Genomic DNA, 20,612 nt, shown 5'->3' with positions numbered 1-20,612 from the left:
ATATGCAAATCATCATAACATACTTCTATATCAAATGGATGTGAAGAGTGCCTTTCTCAATGGCAAGATTGAAGAAGAAGTGTATGTTGCACAACCACCTGGCTTTGAAAATCCAAAACATCATGACATGGTATACAAGCTCAACAAGGCACTGTATGGCCTCAAACAAGCCCCTAGGGCCTGGTATGACACACTCAAATACTTCCTGAAGAGCAAAGGCTTCATACCTGGTTCCCTAGATCCCACTCTTTTCACGAAGACATATGATGGTGAACTGTTTGTGTGCCAAATATATGTGGATGACATTATCTTCGGCTGCACCAATCAGAAGTACAGTGAAGAGTTTGGATATATGATGCAAGAGCAATATCAGATGTCCATGATGGGGGAGCTGAAGTTCTTCCTTGGTCTTCAAATACGACAACAACGCAATGGCATCTTCATATCTCAAGAGAAGTATCTCAAAGATTGCCTGAAGAAGTTCGGTATGCAAGACTGCAAAGGCTTCACAACACCAATGCCAGCCAAACATCATCTGGGTCCTGACGACAATGGTAAAGAGTTCGATCAAAAGGTATACCGCTCCATGATTGGTTCTTTATTTTATTTATGTGCATCTAGGCCAGATATTATGCTTAGTGTTTGCATGTGTGCTCGATTTCAAGCGGCATCAAAGGAGTCGCATCACTTAGCTGTGAAGCGAATTCTTTGATATTTGGCTCACACCCCAACCCTAGGATTATGGTATCCAAAGGGCTCAGAGTTTGATTTGGTTGGATTCTCGGATGCTGATTATGCTGGTGACAAAGTTGATCGCAAGTCTACATCAGGCACATGTCACTTTCTGGGACAATCACTTGTATGTTGGTCTTCAAAGAAGCAGAACTGTGTATCTCTCTCCACTGCTGAATCTGAATACATTGTTGCTGGATCTTGCTGCGCTCAGCTTCTGTGGATGAAGCAAACACTCAAGGACTATGGCATTCATCTGAAGCAAGTGCCACTTTACTGCGACAACGAAAGCGCCATCAAGATTGCCAAAAACCCAGTTCAGCACTCGAAGACAAAGCAGATTGAAATTCGTCATCACTTTCTCAGAGATCATGTTGTGAAGGAAGACATTGATATCATACACGTCAACACTGAAGAGCAATTGGCAGATATCTTCACCAAGCCCTTGGATGAGAAGAGGTTTTGCAAGTTACGGTGTGAGCTAAATATCCTGGAATCCTCAAATGTCCTATGATCAGGCACACATCCTAACACTTATGCATATGATGACTTAGATGTGCAACACACAAAGTAAAGTATATCTTCAATCAATGAAGACATACATTCTAAGTGTGAATACATTAATGTGGAATTTGACTTCGGAGCGCCACGATAATTGTGCGCCGTGTCTTGGTCTAATACTTCCTATACGGTGGGTAACGCCACCACCAAACGTTCTATTTTGAAGTGTTTCTCTCATGGCGTTACCTTGCAATGTCCTCACATTTGGTTTGGTTTCGAACATATTTTCATGATTATCTTCACTGTGTTGACTATATATATATATATGCTAGTGTTCTGTCCTCTACAACATTCACTTATAGCTATGTCTTCGTGTTGAATCTTTTGAACTAAGTGAATGTGATCGGACCCCAAACTTCTCTATGCTTTCTATCTCGAACTCTATCTCTCTAAGTCATATGCATTCTATTAAAACTGTCGAATGTCTTCACTACGTCCTTGTCAGCAGAAGATATAGAGACAACCATAAATTCCGTTTTCAATGCTCATTCCTCCACATAAAATCTGGAGAAGCAGGAACGACCACCCGACAATCCAGGCATGCGTGGGACGTGGAACAAACCCCAAACTTCCGCAAACTGGCCACGCGTTCCTCAGATGCGAATCGCCAGGGGCACCTTGTAATAGCACAGTGCCGCCCTTGTGCCTATAAATACACACTCACAGCGGTAACTATCTTTTCTTCCACCCTCACACGAACCCTAGCGCCACCGCTAGCTCTCGACGACGCCGGCGACGAAGCGCTTCGCTGCCGCAACCTCTCCGACGCCGTCTTCACGCCGACCGCGGACATCGTCCTCTCCGCCGTCGCCATAGGTCTCCTCCGTCGCCAAGTTAGGGCACGGACGAGTGAACTGCTCGGCCTCATCTCTCGCTCCGTCTAGCAGTTCTCAGTGTGGTAAATAAAACTGCCTTTTTACAGCACCGTTGATCCTATTAATCTGTCACTTTCTACCACAAGCAGTTTCTGCTCACACAAACTAGATCTCTCTCAAACAGCATCTCATAACATGCCTAGAATATTCACTTGTGCTTCAAAAAGTAGTTAGATTCCTCACTTGTACTGATCTGTGGATTCGTACAAATCTGGAACCAACTTCTTATCTATGAGTGAATGTCTTCGCACGATGAGGTCAATGTCTTCTAAACTGATTTATCTTCAAAATCTTCTGAGAATGCATATGACCTCTTCCCCTTCCCTCGCACCTTAATGCTGTCACAGGTACATGTCCGTGGGAGAATCCTTTGGTTCTCATAGTCTGCATTCATTTGCAGAATTCCTACAGCATCACATAAATTCTCCTGAAGCCAGTTCCTGTTGGTCCAGCAAAAGAAAGCCTTTGAAGCCTTTGAACGTCTTGAAGCCTTCCAAGTTAAGGTTTATGGCTTCAGAAACAGCAGCAAGGAAGGGGGGCAGACAGCGACGTGGAGGAACATCCAAAGATCTGCCTAATGAACTGGCAGAAATGTATAAAACAGATCCTGAAGAGAATTATGGTCAGTGCAAGACCCGAATCCAATGGATTCGACGCTATTGGGCAGAACAATGGTTCAAATACCGCTTCACAACCCAAGAGTATGCTGAGAAAAGTGCCATCAAAAGACCGTGGGGAGACATCTTATACAAGAACCTTGTACCCAGGTCCAGAGATGAAGCTATTGCCCAAAGCTTCTATCAATGCATGGTTCGTGGGCCACAGCCTGATGGTGCACATCCGTCGTCACTACTCTGGTGTCGTGATGACAATCTGTTCAAGCGCAACTTCCAATTTGCCCAAAACTCAGCGAAGCAGAACAAGAAGAAATTTGGGTTAGACTTCAACCCTGGTCCCTTAGCACCAAGGGCAGATGGCACACGAGAAGCAGAACCCAATGTCATCGGTCCGTATGCCAACCTTGAAGGCCTCATCACCTACATCTTGGTTCAAGGGACTGTAGTGAATGAGCCTGCACCTGACACTGAGTCTGATGAAGCGCCTGCAGTGCCGAAGCCGAAGTAGTTGAAGAAGCCAAAAGCTTCAAAGCCAGCCCCTTCACCAAAAATCTCAAAGGCGAAGCCATTGGCGACTGCACCTCGTGAAGACAGTGTGCAGTCTGAAGACTTATCACGCGTCTCAAGGCACCAGAAGGACAAGATGCCTCCGTCTCACACTGGCAAAGAGCTCACAGCTGCTGCCATCCTGCGCAGTGAAGCCATTGATCTGTCAAGTGATGAAGATCTTGGAGATGACGCTCTTGAGCAACTCATCAAGAGCAAAGAAGAAGCAGAAATCTTCAACAATCTGCCTCTCTTTGATGTCTCCATCATCCACAACTTCATTGACGAGTGGTTTGCCACACCAGACATCAGCTTTGAAGATCTACAGCTGCCCGTTGGCCTAAGCGTCGCCTTCCAAGGTGCTATTGCTTCAGAACTTGCCATTGCCCAGCGCATTGTTGAACTGAAGCAGAAAATTGATCATGAAAAGGCTCAGTTCAAGAAGAATATGGCCAAGCTCAGCGTGCAAGAAGTGAAGAGCTTCAAGATCATGTTGCATGAGCTAAAGGAAAACTTTCTGAAGAAGCATGCAGAAGCTCAGGGTTCACGTGAGCGGATGAAGTCTCTGGCTGACAGATGTGTGCAAGCCTACAATGAGGCTGAGAAGCGCAAGGCACTTGGGCGTCCTGGCATCGACCCCAAGATGGCCGCAAAGAAAAAGAAGAAGACGGTTCCAGGTGAACTAGAGGCACCAAGGTAGGAAGCCGTTCCGCTTGTCTTCCCAACTGCAACGACTGGCTCGCAAGCCAAAGAGCCGGTCAACAGCTTCAGAGCTCAAGAAGACAAGAACTGCTGAGGCTGAAGCCAGGAAGAGGAAGAGCTCTGAAGCCTCTCCTACTGCCCCTAGCAAGAAAAAGAGAAAGACCAAGAAATCTCGGGCTGCTCCCACAGAGCCCTTGATAGTTGAACCTATTTCTATGGTTCACCCTGACGCAGAACGTCAATTGACGGTTCATGAGCCTGCTTCCACAGAGGCTCCTGAAGCTGAAGACATTCCAGCAGCTGACCCCATCGCTGCTGAAGACATTGGTCATCGTGACAATGTAGAAGATGATTCAGCCCTTCCTCAGTTAGAACACAGCGAACTCATCAGCATTGGTCGTCCACTGACGCCAATTGCACAGGATGTTTCCTGGGCGGATCGCCCTCAAGAGGAAGAAGACTTTGAGGCCCAGCCTACTCCAACCCCACAGGCGTCGTCTGTGTTCCGCAGGCTTCGCAAAGGTCCAAGGCCTCAAGTCTATGCTGAAGACATTCCGGCTGCATCAGCCGCAGAAGAAGCACCACAAGAGCCCACTCCTCTGCTCCATCAAGAAGCAGTTCTCCAGGAGAACGTGCTTGTGACCGACCCTCCAGCTAGTCAAGCGGAGGATGAAAATCTTGAGGCTGCCACAACCAACAACGAAGCTAATGTGGAGCCCTCCCCAGCAAAAGCTTCAGAAGACAGCGAAGCCACTGAACCCACAACTTCTGTTCCTGAGTCTGCTGCAGGTCCCCAATTCAACTATCATGTTGAGCACAGGCCTCAGGTCCAGAAGCCAATCCCCAGACTGCCAAGGTTTCCAGGTCCTACATCAGCACCTGGCTCCTTCAACATCAATGGCTTCAGGGCAGATAATACTTTCTTCAATAGCTCCAAGAACCCCTATTCAAGGGAAAGGATTTCATTAGATAGGTTCTGGAGCTATCCTCAGCGCAGCTACTACTCTTGCATACTGTACAACCAAGGTCGCATTTTCCCGCACAAGCGCCTTGATGTTGAAGCTATTGCTGGTCTGCCCTGTCTAGAGGAAGCATTGGATTGCTTCAAACAAGTGGGTCTGCTACAGTTCATTACTGATGAAGAGCATTGGAACGAAGAGCTCCTGCTGCAATTCTATGCCACACTGCACATCAAAGGATACAACAGAGATCCGAAGACTTGGGTCCTGGAGTGGATGACCGGCAACGTTCATCACGAAGCCAATGCATTTGATATCATTGAGCTCACTGGCCTGCCCACTCCAGGCGAATTCTTCGAGCAAGGCTGTCGTCTACACACTGAAGCTATTGAGAGCATATTTCAGAGGCCTGAACCGAATATGAGTCAGATGCTCTCCATGATGAAGCCATTGCCCCACGATGCTCCTTATCCCACAGAGTTCTTCGTTGAAGACCTTGAGTACCTGCGCAGGACCATCTATCACATCATCCGGCGGACTCTCTGGCCCATTAAAGGACACTCTCCAAATGCCAAGATCGAGGGTGCAATGAAGACTCTGATATTCTGTATCCTTCATGGCAAATGCTTCAACGCATAGGATTTCTTCATACGCCAACTAGCTGCATCAGGCTCAGATCTGTTTGGTTTAAAGCTCTATGCTCCATGGGTAATGAGGCTGATCAAACTTCACTCTGCCATCTCGTATCAGCCCTCAGCCCGCAACCATCGGATCTTCTTGCCTGATGTGGATACCTCTGCTGAAGCCATCTATCCTGAACCTGCCAAGCAACCTCTGAGTCTTCAGAATGCAGAACACCAGAGCTTCACTCAAAACGTTGAAGGTGTTGAAGCCATCTCCAGGGTGTATCCTTTGGCTGGCACTACACGTGCACCACACCCTGCTTCAACTGAAGCCACTGACAGTGCAACTGCTTCAAGACCCAAGAAGCGCACTCGTGTTCTCAACGACCGAGAGCTTCTTGTGGCCCTTCATCAAAAGAAGGATAGGCATCATGACTGGTTGAAGAGACAGATGAAAAGCCTCTTGGTGGATGTAAATCGCATCCGAAATCTTGCCACCAAGAACGCTTTCGTTGCCCATGAAACCTGTCGCCGCACATGGAAAGGGCTAACGATGATGCTTTCTGAAGCTGATCTTCAAGAGGATGGCTTCACTGAGAGATTCAAATTTGACTCCACACCTCCTCGAAGAGCTGTGCTGCTGGGGACTCCATCTCTTGAAGACTCTGAGTTTTCTTCCTCTGCTGCTACAGTCACTACCAGAATCATTGAGGAAGAAGACGATGCTACCTCACCGCCACCTGCTTCAGCACCTCCAAGCTCTTCTGCACTGCCAAACAACGCCAACAACCCTGCTCCTTCACCTACTCCTCATGGGAACGAGTAGAGGCTCTATGTCTTCAAACCTTTTTGGTCATTACTGACAAAAGGGGGAGAAGCATATGAGATTGATAGTCTTCAAGCGGGTTCATATGGGCGGGTGCCTTATATTTTGCTTCGTGCTTACAACTCTCTTTTTTGCTACATTTGGTTCTTATGAGTTGTAACACTTAAACCAGATGGTCGTCTGCTACTTGTTTGCCACCCTGTTTTGCGAAGATAAATTCTGCATGTGCGACGATAAATTCCGCACTTATCTCATTCTACATACGTCCATTTTCCATTATGCATGTCATTATCTTCATATACTTTCACATGCATAATGGATTGTCATCATAAGCTGAAGTGGATCTCCAAGTACAACCTGCCATGTGCATTTGCATTCCAAAAGCAAATTAACTTATATGCACATCTTCAGGGGGAACCCTTGCAACTTATGAAGACAATTCCTTATCCTTTACAATTTCACAGACTATATTCCCCGTTGAAAACTTCAACTAGTTTGTCATCAATCACCAAAAAGGGGGAGATTGTAAGTGCATCTAGTGCCACCCCTAGTTGGTTTTGGAGTATTGACGACAAACCTAGTTGAGGGACTAATGTGTTTGTGAGAATTGCAGGATAACACAGGTAGAAGTCCCTCATTGATTCGGTTTTACTACCAGAGATGACCCCTAAAAATGTATGAAGACATTGAAGTCAAAGGTGGTATATGAAGATATTCACATTGAAGACTATGACAAAAGAAGACACGTTATGAAGCCTATGGAGCTCGAAGACTTAGATCTTTCGTAGTTCTTTTTCTTTTGTGTTGAGTCATAGGAACCACCGTACTGTTAAGTGGGGTCCAGGAGAACCAGTCAGAATGACTCAAGTGATGCCTAAACCAAAAACCTATGTCTTCGAGTGAAGACATTGAGAGCGAATCTTGTCCAGAGCCGGACAAGTCAGCTTTGCTTGTAGCCCAAGTAAAGTTGCCATGAGAGTTTGAAATCTGACCGTTGAGACACGTGTCAGTTCCTTAGTGACCCAGGGTCATTTTGGACAAATCAGGTCGGGTTGCCAAGTGGCTATAAATAGCCCACCCCCTACAACCATAAACGGTTGGCTGCTTAGATTGAGAGTACGGCTTTTGTCGTTTGAGAGCAACCCACCTCGAAGCCTTTGAGAGAGAGAATTCCTTGCGAGGATAAAGCCCTAACCACCCAGAGCCAGAGAACATTGGGCATCACTTAAGTCTTCTAGTCTGTGTGATCTGAAGACTTATTACACTTGAGGACTGTGCATCCCCAGACGGTTAGGCGTCGCGTTCAGAGCATCCAAGAGACATTGTGGATTGCCGGTGAACGAAGTCTGTGAAGGTTTGGAAGTCTACCTTGAAGACTTACCAGAGTGATTGGGCGAGGACTATGTGACCTTAGCTCAAGGAGAATACGGTGAGGACTTGGTGTCCTGAGCTGCGTGTTCAGGACTGGGTGTCCGGGACTGTGTGTCCTAAGGTTTAAATACCTAGCCGCTCCAACCAGACGTACAGTTGTCACAGCAACTGGAACTGGTCCAACACATCATTGTCTTCAATGAGTCACTGGTTTCATCTTCACTTCGTTTTACTTACTGATCACTCATTGTGAAGTCATTGCATGTCTGTTCTATCTTTTGTCTTCACAACGTGAGTGTATGATCTGTTTGGCTTCATAGTATCTTCCTACCTGATCCTTATTACACTACAGCTATTTGTCACTGTGCTTTCACTCTGTTGATACTTGACCATGGCTTTCCTAGTGTAGTCTAACTTCCGCTGCATAGGAATAGGCATATCTTCACTGTTTGTCTTCATAACTCCCACGTTTTGAAGACTTTCATAAAAATCGCCTATTCACCCCCCCCCCTCTAGTCGATATAACGCACTTTCACTTATAGTTTCTCCCCACAACCTTTTAACTCGAGGGTAATGTCAACAATAATAACTCATGCCCCCCTACATCCAATTAGATATATCTATCAGGATCTTTCCAACACACTGTGCTTGCCAAAGGCTAAAATGTAAAAAGGAAAGGTGAAGATCACCATGACTCTTGCATAAGGTAGAAGATAATAATAAAAGATAGGCCCTTCGCAGAGGGAAGCAGAGGTTGCCATGCGCTTTTATGGTTGGATGTACATAATCTTAATGCGAAAGAACGTCACTTTATATTGCCCCTTGTGATATGAACCTTTATTATGCAGTCCATCGCTTTTATTACTTCCACATCACAAGATCGTATAAAGCTTATTTCTCCCACACTAATCATACATATTTAGAGCAATTTTTATTGATTTGCATTGATGACAACTTACTTGAAGGATCTTACTCAATCCATAGGTAGATATGGTGGACTCTCATGGCAAAACTGGTTTAAGGGTATTTGGAAGCACAAGTAGTATCTCTACTTGGTGCTGAGAATTTGGCTAGCATGAGGGGGAAAGGCAAGATCAACATGTTGGATGATCCATGACAACATACTTTATCTCAGATATAAGAAAACATAACCCATTAGGTTGTCTTCCTTGTCCAACATCAACTCTTTAGCATGTCATATTTTGATGAGTGCTCCCAATCATAAAAGATGTCAATAATAGTATATTTATATGTGAAACTTCTGTTTCCTTATTACTTCCTATTAATTGCAACGATGACCAAAGCTATGTCTGCCAACTCCCAACAACTTTTAATCATCACACTCTTTCAATGTGAAGTCATTACTATCAATAAGATCAATATGAACTTTTGTTTCTTCTTATTCTTTTTCTCTTTTCTTTTATTCACCCAAGATCATAGCAAGAAAATCAAGCCCTTAACTCAACACTAACATTTATTATATAGCTCACGAACTCGATTACATAGAAGGATAATAAAGCAAAACTCATGACTAGATCATACTAAGAAATTTTATTCTACTAGATCAAAATATTACCAAAAGGATCGAACTAAGAAAAACGGTAAAGATAAAAGTGATGGTGATACGATACCGGGGCACTCCCCCAAGCTGGGTAGTTGCCAAGTGGAGTGCCCATACCAGATACTCAATTCTTCTTTGTTGGATGAGACGGTGGTGATTTTGTTGATGGCGTAGGCTTCTTCCTTAATTTGCGTTTGAGGATAGAATTTTGGTCCCTTAGGTCCTTGATCTCCTGTTCCAGGCTCAGTATCTTTTTGCATAGTTCCTTCTTGTTTTCCTGCAAGAGTCGAAAAGGGATAAACTCGATCTTAGGTTTATTTACCCTATCCGGGAGGCTTGACTTTTTGAACTCCACATGCATGTCCCCAGGTTGAGTTAGTGGGACTTCATCTTCATCTGAGCTCGTCTCCTCCTTCCACTTGGGTTCATAGTCTTCTTCTTCTTCCGTGGTCCAACCATAATGCTCCACCTCTCCATAGACCTTAGGGTCTGTGTCGATGTCAAAACCGGCGGATCTCGGGTAGGGGGTCCCGAACTGTGCATCTAAGGCGGATGGTAACAGGAGGCAGGGGATACGATGTTTTACCCAGGTTCGGGCCCTCTTGATGGAGGTAAAACCCTACGTCCTGCTTGATTAATATTGATGATATGGGTAGTACAAGAGTAGATCTACCACGAGATCAGAGAGGCTAAACCCTAGAAGCTAGCCTATGGTATGATTGTATGTTGTATATGATCTATCGACTAGCCTGGCCTCGGTTTATATAATGCACTAGAGGCCTAGGATAACAAGAGTCCTAGTCGAATACGCCGGTGGGGAGGAGTCCTTGTCTTGATCGCCAAGTCTTGTGGAATGTTCCTTGTATGCGGCAGCTGTTCGAACTGGCCCATGAGTATACGGCCATGGGGGTCCTCGGCCCAATCTAACAGATCAGGAGATGACGTGGTGAGTACCCCCTAGTCCAGGACATCGTCAGTAGCCCCCTGAACCGGTCTTCAAGTTAGGGACGCTCCTCGATTCTTTCGAACCATTCTTCATCTTTGGTCGTCGGTCTTGAAAACTGGTTCAACAAATCTTCTCATCTTCGATCTTGGGGATCGCCGAAATGCATTCGACGAGTTCACACGTCGGGTATCGAGGAGCCCCTTTAAGTTTCCAGCCTTTATCAATGCCTTGTTATTTTTATGCCACACCTCGGGTTTGAAGTTGTTCCCGGGCGGCAGCGTCCTCTTGCGTGCGAGCTCCAACGCCAGGCTGCATTCAAGGTATCTTTTGCAGTCAAGCACCAACGCCGGATCGCTTCCCAGCTCTAACGCCGGAATGTAACCGAGCTCCAACGCCGGACTATGTATCCGAGCTCCAACGTCGGACTGTATCCGAGCTCCAACGCCAGACTATGTATCCGAGCTCCAACGCCGGACTGTATCCGAGGTGTCGTAAGTCACCTTGGTTCAAACAAGTTTGAAGGAGTTTAGCCGAGCTTAATGCCGGAAATGCCCTCTATGGATCCAGCCACTAGCACCCAAGCTTTATGTCGGACTGCTTCCGAGGTGGTGCACCACCCCGAATGTGGGCCGATTTTTGTCAATATTTTTGATTGGTGCAATTTATTCTCTGCTGAGATATATAGCCAGTAGCCCTCAAGGTGGGTATCGGTCTAAAACCCGAGATGCACATGAAGGATGACATAAGACCGCTGATCCCAGTAGCCGCTGAGACTCAGGTAGATTTGCAAAATCGGTCTGAGGACCAAATCCTAGCTCGGCAGAATACTTCGGGACACAAAAAGCGGCGTGCTCAGTCCTCGAGACTCAGGTTGGGTGCGGCCGACCAACCTGAGGATCAAAATCTCCTCGGAAACTATATTGCACATAAAATTTTCTGCATTGGACAGGCAATGCAGTAGCCCCCGAGACACTGGTCGGGTGGCAACACCAGATCACGGGATCGATGTGCCCCTTTAATATTTGTAAATAATAAGCCCGAAGCCCAGTAGCCCCCGAGCCTTAATGCGGGTATGGGTGGCCGAATTAAGGATTGATATCCATAGTAAAATCACAAATTATGTGTAATGACGCTATGTATCCAAGTACTTTACGTCATTAATGCTCGAATCCGCATTGTACAAAACTTTGTTGACCGACCATCGGCTTCCACCTCCTCGGCCAATAGCCGAGGAGTGTTTGTCCTACTTTATAAAGCCTTTATGAGGGCAAAGATTTACGACAAACAAGGCAATCTGGCCATATGGTTTTATAAACAAAGGTACGCAGAGAGATATGTTATATTACTGTTTAACAAAAGAAATGACTTCCAAAGAAAATAGTCCCGCTATCGGTTCCTTTCTTTGGGTTGTCATGCTAAGCATGATCATGAAACCTCAGCTCCAATGTAAGAGCAAAATATCGAGGATTTAGTTTGGGAGGCCATCAATAGCCCCCGGTAGTGTTCGGCGATAGTCGAGGTCAAGCCATAAACACTTCGGCCATTGTTATGAATGGCCCGTCATTTAACACTGTCATCGGATCGCTGACCAGTTTACGCTTATTGTGACAGTCAGTTTTCGGCTTTCTCCACTGAGGTGCTTAACCATGTGAGCTGGAAGCACAATCGCAGTGGTTCTCCCTTTGCACACCTAGCCGAACAAAGCGGGACGTAGGAGGCAAGCGCAGGAGCCGGGCAATCCAACTATTGACAGAAGACACAATTTGAAACCGATGCATATATAGCAATATCCGAGAATGTTTTTGCCGAATCTCTAAAGGTGTCCGGCGTTGCACTGCGAGACTTGTGCTGAAAACACACAAATAGTTTAAAAGTGCCACAAGCTTGGAAAACCAAAAAACATCAGTAAAAACTTGACGTCCGAACAAGATCAAGTGTTCGGTGCCAATCCGAAAATTGGCCTTCGCAAAAGAAGTGCTTCTGTCATGCTTTAACATGATACATCCTATCTCAAGACTTCAAGCGGGTCAGCCTACGGCTTCAACCTCCTATCCTGAGGGCGGAATACTTCTCATTAGGCCAGTTTAGTAAACTAAACTCTAGCGGCTTTGAGAGAGAAATTAGGCTCCCCGGCTAGTGACCACACGCTCGTGTCGAAAAAACGAGTGATAGATAATAATAATAATAATAATAAAACTTTGCAACGACTAAGAAGAAGAACACTTATCATAAAACGGCTCATATAAATTTAAGAGCCCCCAAGTGACTTGGGTAAAAGAATGATTGCATGTACTGAAGTACTTATATCATATCTATGTTCAACCGAACTTTAAACGCGTCTTAACCGACCGCCGGCTTCTCCCTCTTCGGTCAAGGACCGAAAAGTGTTATGTACTCCATCTGTCAAGAATATCGACGGTGTTTCCAATAACCAGGCAATCAGGTCATAAGGCTGTAACAGACAAAGCGCGCTTAGGGAACTTATGCTATATTACTGCGAAGTGTAAGAAGCATCTTCGAAGAAAATAGTACCCCCACCGATACCTTTCTTCGGTGCTCATTGTTATTATGAGACTTGTGAAATAGATTTTTTGTACTCATGAGTTGCGTTGTGTGCCGACCATCATTGAAAACTATAAGAGCGCTAGCTTTCGGCTTCACCCAGTCTGAGGTCCAGCTCGAATGACCCGATCGTGACAATCGCAGAGGTTCTCCCTTTACTCCCTAGCCGAACAATCGGGAACGTAGGGGTAAACACAGGAGCGAGGCAACCCAGCTTGCAAATCGCTTAAGTCAATATGGTGCATATTGTGGCGTAATACACGAACAAGGAACGAAGCCGTACAAGTATAATCATATGCGAGAGGAAAAGCTTCCTGAAGGAAGCCCCCAAGTGAATTGGGTTTTTGAATTTATGCGTCACAAACAAAGTTTGGACAAGGAAATTTTTTACAAGAAACTTTTTTCCAAAAAAGTATAATGCTTGGTCGAACCGAACACAAGTTAGAAATTAAAGCTTTGAGCATGAAAGCGACTTAGCTGGTTAATCTGTTCGGTATTGATGACGCGGTCCGAGCTTGATGCGGGACAAGGTTCCATCCCCCAAGCCGGTCCCGAGGTGGCGGAGCGGAGAGCTCGACACGCCGAAGTGGTGACATAGCACGGTCAATGCCGACCGACAGAGTGACGCCGAAGTCCCCGGATCATTTTCCTGTGCACAAAAAATAGTGCAAACCGGAGATAATAGTAATAATGATAATTAAAAAAATCATTGCATAATAAATAATTTATGCAAAGTGAGTAATAAAAGAAATATGGCCTGGCGCCAAAGTCAATGTCGATGCAGGGCGTCGGCGTGATGTGGTAAAGGCATGGCAAAACCTGAATTCATAGGTCGGTCCAAGCTCCGGATGCGGCGTTCGCCGGACTATGTACGGAAACTGACCGAACCACCATGCGAATGTCGTTAATGCGGCCACCATTTGATAGACATGTGTACATATGATGGACAAACGAGAGTAATAATTCCTTGGGAAAAATGAACCCACACAAGCAAAAAATACTGGGATTAATAGCACCTGGTTTATTTGCTGTAGCAATCCGAACGAAAGTGATTCCCAAAATTGGGACTCGATCCGCACACCCATTGCCTGATGGGCGATAAAACGACGGCATGGCAATGCTTGCAAAGGTTGGCTCGTCGAGGCAAATCCCTCGGTCCAGCTAACGTCACGGAGCTGATCGGCTAGTGACGCCGAAGTGTCCGGAGTAGGTTGATGAAGAGATGGCGAAGCCCCCGGTCCAGCCGAGATGTCGAAGCCACGATGTCAGCCGATGAGTCGAAGTAGGTCGGCGTGATGGACACCAGCTTGAAGAAGCAATAGTGCGGCCCTGCCGATGCAGGTCGTGACATGGTCGATGCCGGCTTGATGAAGCGGCCGTGCGGCGATGCCGGTATGCCCGCTCCGTGTAATCCGTGGGGCGGCGATGTTGGTGATGATTTATCCTTCGCGATGCCGGACTCTTGTTTGGCTTGCCGAGATGATAATCCGAAGAAGTTGAGCTCGGCTCAACAAAGTGACGACGTGTTTACCGCAGGTCGGCAGCCGTGGAGCAATATTGCCGGACTGGTTTGACACCAACATGATGTTGAAGATCATGTTCAAAAGATCTTAAAGTTAGTGGGATGTGTTCGGGAACAAAACACAATACCCCATACAAAACTTTCTTCAAAAAGGATGTCCGAAATCCCGTTTATAAAAAAGACGAACTCGGGTCGGATTCGTTTTCGCGCAGAAAACAGATCCGAAAAGTGATGCACTAATCGGAAGGTTCCCGGAGTTTGGACGGTCGTATCGCGCTGACATTTTGAGAGGTGGTAGATATAGGAATTCTGCAGCCGATCAACGGTTGGATATTCCAAAGAATGTCCGAGCTAGAATCTGGACACCACGCCCTAAAGTCGTCCAGATTCCCGTCCAGATTTGACACGGCTCTGGTATATCGTGGATTGCCAGAGATTCCTCCATCGGAACTCGACGAAATTTTCCAGCGTTGTTGTAGACTCAATTCTGCACAATTCCACCAAAGCAATCGTTAAAAAGACACTTGAGGAGACAGTGGCGGTGGACACAAGTTTGCTCTCCAGAAAAACAGCACGGTCACCCGAGGGCAATGTTGACATTGAGTCTCGGGCTCCCTGGATGATTCCTCCATGATCTTGATAGAGATCGGAGTTGATGTTTATAAAGGCCCTCATCCAAACATGACGATCGGAGATAGGGCGCAGTCCTTGGTCAAACCAAGGTGACCAGTCGAGCTGGTGACGAAGATGCCGAAGTCGCAGTTGATCTGCGGGTGAGCCATCGACCTTTTGCCGAACACACAGCGGAACTCTCAACGAAAGCACCAATGTCGGTGTCAAAACCGACGGATCTCGGGTAGGGGGTCCCGAACTGTGCATCTAAGGCGGATGGTAACAGGAGGCAGGGGATACGATGTTTTACCCAGGTTCGGGCCCTCTTGATAGAGGTAAAACCCTACGTCCTGCTTGATTAATATTGATGATATGGGTAGTACAAGAGTAGATCTACCACGAGATCAGAGAGGCTAAACCCTAGAAGCTAGCCTATGGTATGATTGTATGTTGTATATGATCTATCGACTAGCCTGGCCTCGGTTTATATAATGCACTAGAGGCCTAGGATAACAAGAGTCCTAGTCGAATACGCCGGTGGGGAGGAGTCCTTGTCTTGATCGCCAAGTCTTGTGGAATCTTCCTTGTATGCGGCAGCTGTCCGAACTGGCCCATGAGTATATGGCCATGGGGGTCCTCGGCCCAATCTAACAGATCAGGAGATGACGTGGTGATTACCCCCTAGTCCAGGACACCGTCAGTCTGCAAGGTAATCAGCCACATAGCTTTCTCCTTCTGAATCCTAGGATGACATGTCGCTCTGTCTGCAACAGGATGGCTCAAAACAAAGACAAGAGATTTTTGCATGATACGGGAGTCAAAACCCCCGGGAGGTTATATAATGAATTTTTACCGACCAAAATACGTATCGTGTAAGAAAACGGAGTCCGAAAGGCACACGAGGTGCTCACCAGGTAGGGGGGGCGCTCTCCACCCTCGTGGGGCCCTCGTGTCCTTCCCGGACTGCTACTTAATTTTCTATTTTTCTAAATATTCCAAAACGGAGAAATATTGCCTTAAAAATTGTTTTGGAGTCGGTTTCCTTACCGTACCACATACCTATTCCTTTTCGGAGTCTGAAACATTCTGGAAAGTGTCCCTTATGTATTCCTCCGGGGTTACGGTTTCAATAATATTGGTTTCAACATTTATGGAATTACCTGAGATATAATGTTTGATTATTTGACCGTTTACCACCTTCGGATTTGTGCCTTCAAAGTTTTTTATTTTAATGGCACCGGAACGATAGACCTCCTCGATAACATAGGGGCCTTCCCATTTAGAGAGAAGTTTTCCTGCAAAAAATCTTAAACGAGAGTTGTATAGCAATACATAATCACCTACATTAAACTCACGCTTTTGTATCCTTTTGTCATGCCATTTTTTAACCTTTTCTTTAAACCACTTGGCATTTTCATAAGCTTGGGTTCTCCATTCATCAAGTGAGCTAATATCAAATAACCTCTTTTCACCGGCAAGTTTGAAATCATAGTTGAGCTCTTTAATAGCCCAATATGCCTTATGTTCTAGTTCGAGAGGTAAGTGACATGCTTTTCCATATACCATTTTATATGGAGACATACCCATAGGATTTTTATATGCAGTTCTATAGGCCCATAATGCATCATCAAGTTTCTTGGACCAATTCTTTCTAGACCTATTGACAGTCTTTTGCAAAATTAATTTGAGTTCTCTATTACTCAATTCTACTTGACCACTAGACTGTGGGTGATACGGAGATGCAATTCTATGATTGATGTCATATTTAGCAAGCATTTTACGGAAGGCACCATGAATAAAATGTGAACCACCATCAGTCATTAAATATCTAGGGACTCCAAACTTCGGAAAAATAACTTCTTTAAGCATTTTAATAGAAGTGTTATGATCAGCACTACTAGTTGGAATAGCTTCTACCCACTTAGAAACGTAATCAACAGCAACTAAAATATGTGTATATCCATTAGAGGCAGGAAAAGGTCCCATATAATCAAAGCCCCACACATCAAACGGTTCAATAACAAGTGAATAATTCATAGGCATTTCTTGACGTCTACTAATATTACCAATTCTTGGACATTCCTCACAAGATAGGACAAACTTATGGGCATCCTTGAAGAGAGTAGGCCAATAGAAACCGGATTGCAATACCTTATGTGCAGTTCTATCTCCCGCGTGGTGTCCTCCATAAGTTTCGGAGTGGCACTTGCGTAGGATCTATTCCTGTTCATGCTCAGGTACACAACGTCTAATAACACCATCTACTCCTTCTTTATAAAGATGTGGGTCATCCCAAAAGTAATGTCTCAAATCATAGAAGAACTTTTTCTTTTGTTGGTATGTGAAGCTAGGTGGTATAAGTTTAGCAACTATGTAATTAGCATAATCAGCATACCAAGGGGTACTACAAGAAGTACTTATGACATTTAATTGTTCAACAGGAAAGCTATCATCAATAGGTAGTGGGTCATCAAGAACATTCTCTAACCTAGATAAGTTGTCTGCAACGGGGTTCTCAGCTCCTTTTCTATCAACAATATGCAAATCTAATTCTTGTAGCAAGAGAACCCATCTAATAAGTCTAGGTTTAGCATCTTTCTTCTCCATAAGATATTTAATAGCAGCATGATCAGTGTGGATAGTTACTTTAGAATCAACAATATAAGGTCTGAACATATCACAAGCAAATACAGCTGCTAAAAGTTCTTTTTCAGTAGTCACATAATTTCTTTGAGCATTGTCTAGAGTCTTACTAGCATAATGGATAACATTTAATTTCTTATCAACTCTTTGCCCTAGAACAGCACCTACAGTATAATCGCTAGCATCACACATAATTTCAAAGGGTAAATTCCAATCAGGTGGCTGAACAATAGATGCAGAGATCAATGCTTTCTTAAGTATTTCAAATGCTTCTACACAATCATCATCAAAGACAAATGGTATATCTTTTTGTAATAAATTAGTCAGAGGCCGAGAAATTTTTGAGAAGTCCTTAATGAACCTCCTATAAAATCCGGCGTGGCCAAGGAAACTTCTTATACCTTTGATGTCCTTGGGACATGGCATCTTTTCAATAGCATCAACCTTGGCTTTATCAACTTCAATACCTCTTTCAGAAACTTTTTGCCCCAAGACAATACCTTCATTAACCATAAAATGGCACTTTTCCCAATTCGACAAGATTAGTTTCTTCACATCTCTGCAAAACTCGATCAAGATTGCTCAAGCAATCATCAAAAGAAGATCCATAGACGGAAAAGTCGTCCATGAAAGCCTCACAAATCTTTTCACAAAAGTCAGAGAATATAGCCATCATGCATCTTTGAAAGGTAGCAGGTGCATTACATAAACCAAAAGGCATACGTCTATAAGAAAAAGTACCAAAAGGGCATGTAAAAGTAGTCTTTGATTGGTCTTTAGCCGACACAGGTATTTGAGAGAAACCAGAATAACCATCTAGAAAGTAGTAATGTGTATGTTTGCATAATCTTTCTAGCATTTGATCAATAAAAGGTAAGGGGTAATGATCTTTCTTAGTAGCCTTATTTAATTTGCGGAAATCAATTACCATCCTATAACCTGTAATAATTCTTCGTGGAATCAATTCATCTTTATCATTAGGAACAACAGTAATACCTCCCTTCTTAGGGACACAATGAACATGACTTACCCACTGACTATCAGCAACGGGATAAATTATACCTGCCTCCAGAAGCTTTAGTATTTCTTTTCTTACCACTTCTTTCATTTTAGGATTCAGACGTCGTTGATGATCACGAACTGGTTTGGTATCTTCTTCCAAATTTATTTTATGTTGACATAGAGTGGGACTAATGCCCTTAAGATCATCAAGAGTATATCCAATAGCAGCACGGTGCTTCTTCAGAGTTTTCAATAATCTTTCTTCTTCATGCTCTGAAAGGTTAGCACTAATAATAATAGGATATATCTTCTTTTCATCAAGATAAGCATATTTAAGATTATCAGGCAACGGTTTAAGCTCAAACACGGGATCACCCTTAGGTGGAGGGGGGTCCCCTAGGATTTCAACAGGCAAATTGTGTTTCAGCATAGGTTCTTGTTTAAAGGATACTTCATCTATTTCTCTTCTTTTATTCATAAATATATCATTCTCATGGTCTGGCAAATATTGTTCTAAAGGATAACTAGGAGGTACAACAATAGAAGCAAGACCAATAATTTCATCCTTACTAGGCAATTCTTCTTCACTGTGTTGTTTACTAAATTTAGAGAAATTAAATTCATGAGTCATATCATCCAAGCCAATAGTAACAACATTCTTTTCGCAGTCTATCTTAGCATTAACAGTGTTCAGGAAGGGTCTACCAAATATAATGGGACAAAAGCTATCTTGTGGGGAACTAAGAACAAGAAAATCAACAGGATATTTAGTTTTCCTGCACAGGACTTCAACATCTCTAACAATTCCCACTGCTGAAATAGTATCTCTATTAGCAAGTTTAATTGTGACATTAATATCTTCTAACTCAGCAGGTGCAATTTCATGCTTGATTTCTTTATACAAGTCATAAGGTATAACACTAGCACTAGCACCCATATCACATAAAGCCATGATAACAATGTCCTCCTATTTTAACAGAAATAACAGGCACGCCTACCACAGGTCTATGTTTATCTTTAGCACAAGGTTTAGCAATTCTAGCAGTTTCACCGCAGAACTGAATAACATGCCCATCCATATTATCAGACAAGAGATCTTTAACAATAGCAATATTAGGTTCAACTTTAACTTGCTTAGGAGGTGTATATGTTTTAATATTGCTTTTACGAACCACAGTTGAAGCTTTAGCATGATCCTTTATCCAAACAGGGAAAGGTGGTTTCTCAACATAACAAGTAGGAACAATAGGATCATTATAAGTAACAGTCTTTTCTTCAACTTTAATAGGTGCAGCTACTTTTACTTCTATGGGAGGATGATATTTAAACCACTTCTCCTTAGGGAGATCAACATAAGTAGCAAAAGATTCATAGAAAGAAGCTACTATCTCAGAATCAAGTCCATATTTAGTGCTAAACTTACGGAAAATACCGGTATCCATAAAAGATTTAACACAATCAAACTTAGGTGTCATACATGACTCCTTACCATTGTCGAGGTCCCAATCTTCAGAGTTGCGTTTAATTCTATCCAAAAAATCCCATTTGAATCCAATAGTCTTCATCATAAAAGAGCCAGCACAAGAAGTATCGAGCATGGTGCGATTATTTTCAGAAAGCCGAGCATAAATTTTTTGAAGAATTGTTTCTCTTGGGAGCTCATGATTGGGGCATGAATATAACATTGATTTAAGCCTCCCCCAAGCTTGAGCGATGCTTTCTCCTTCGCGAGGCCAAAAATTATATATATAATTGCCATCACGATGAACAAGATGCATAGGGTAATACTTTTGATGAAATTCCAATTTCAATCTTCTATAATTCCATGATCTCGTATCATCACATAGCCTATGCCATGTCAATGCGTCTCCCTTCAAAGATAAAGGGAAGACCTTCTTCTTAGCAACATCATCGGGTATACCTGCAAGATTAAATAATCCACAAACTTCATC

The sequence above is a fragment of the Triticum urartu genome, chromosome 3A (assembly GCF_056163025.1).
Source record: "Triticum urartu cultivar PI428250 chromosome 3A, HENAU_Tu73, whole genome shotgun sequence".
In the NCBI taxonomy this organism is placed as follows: Eukaryota; Viridiplantae; Streptophyta; class Magnoliopsida; order Poales; family Poaceae; genus Triticum; species Triticum urartu.
This window is presented reverse-complemented; position numbering follows the sequence as displayed.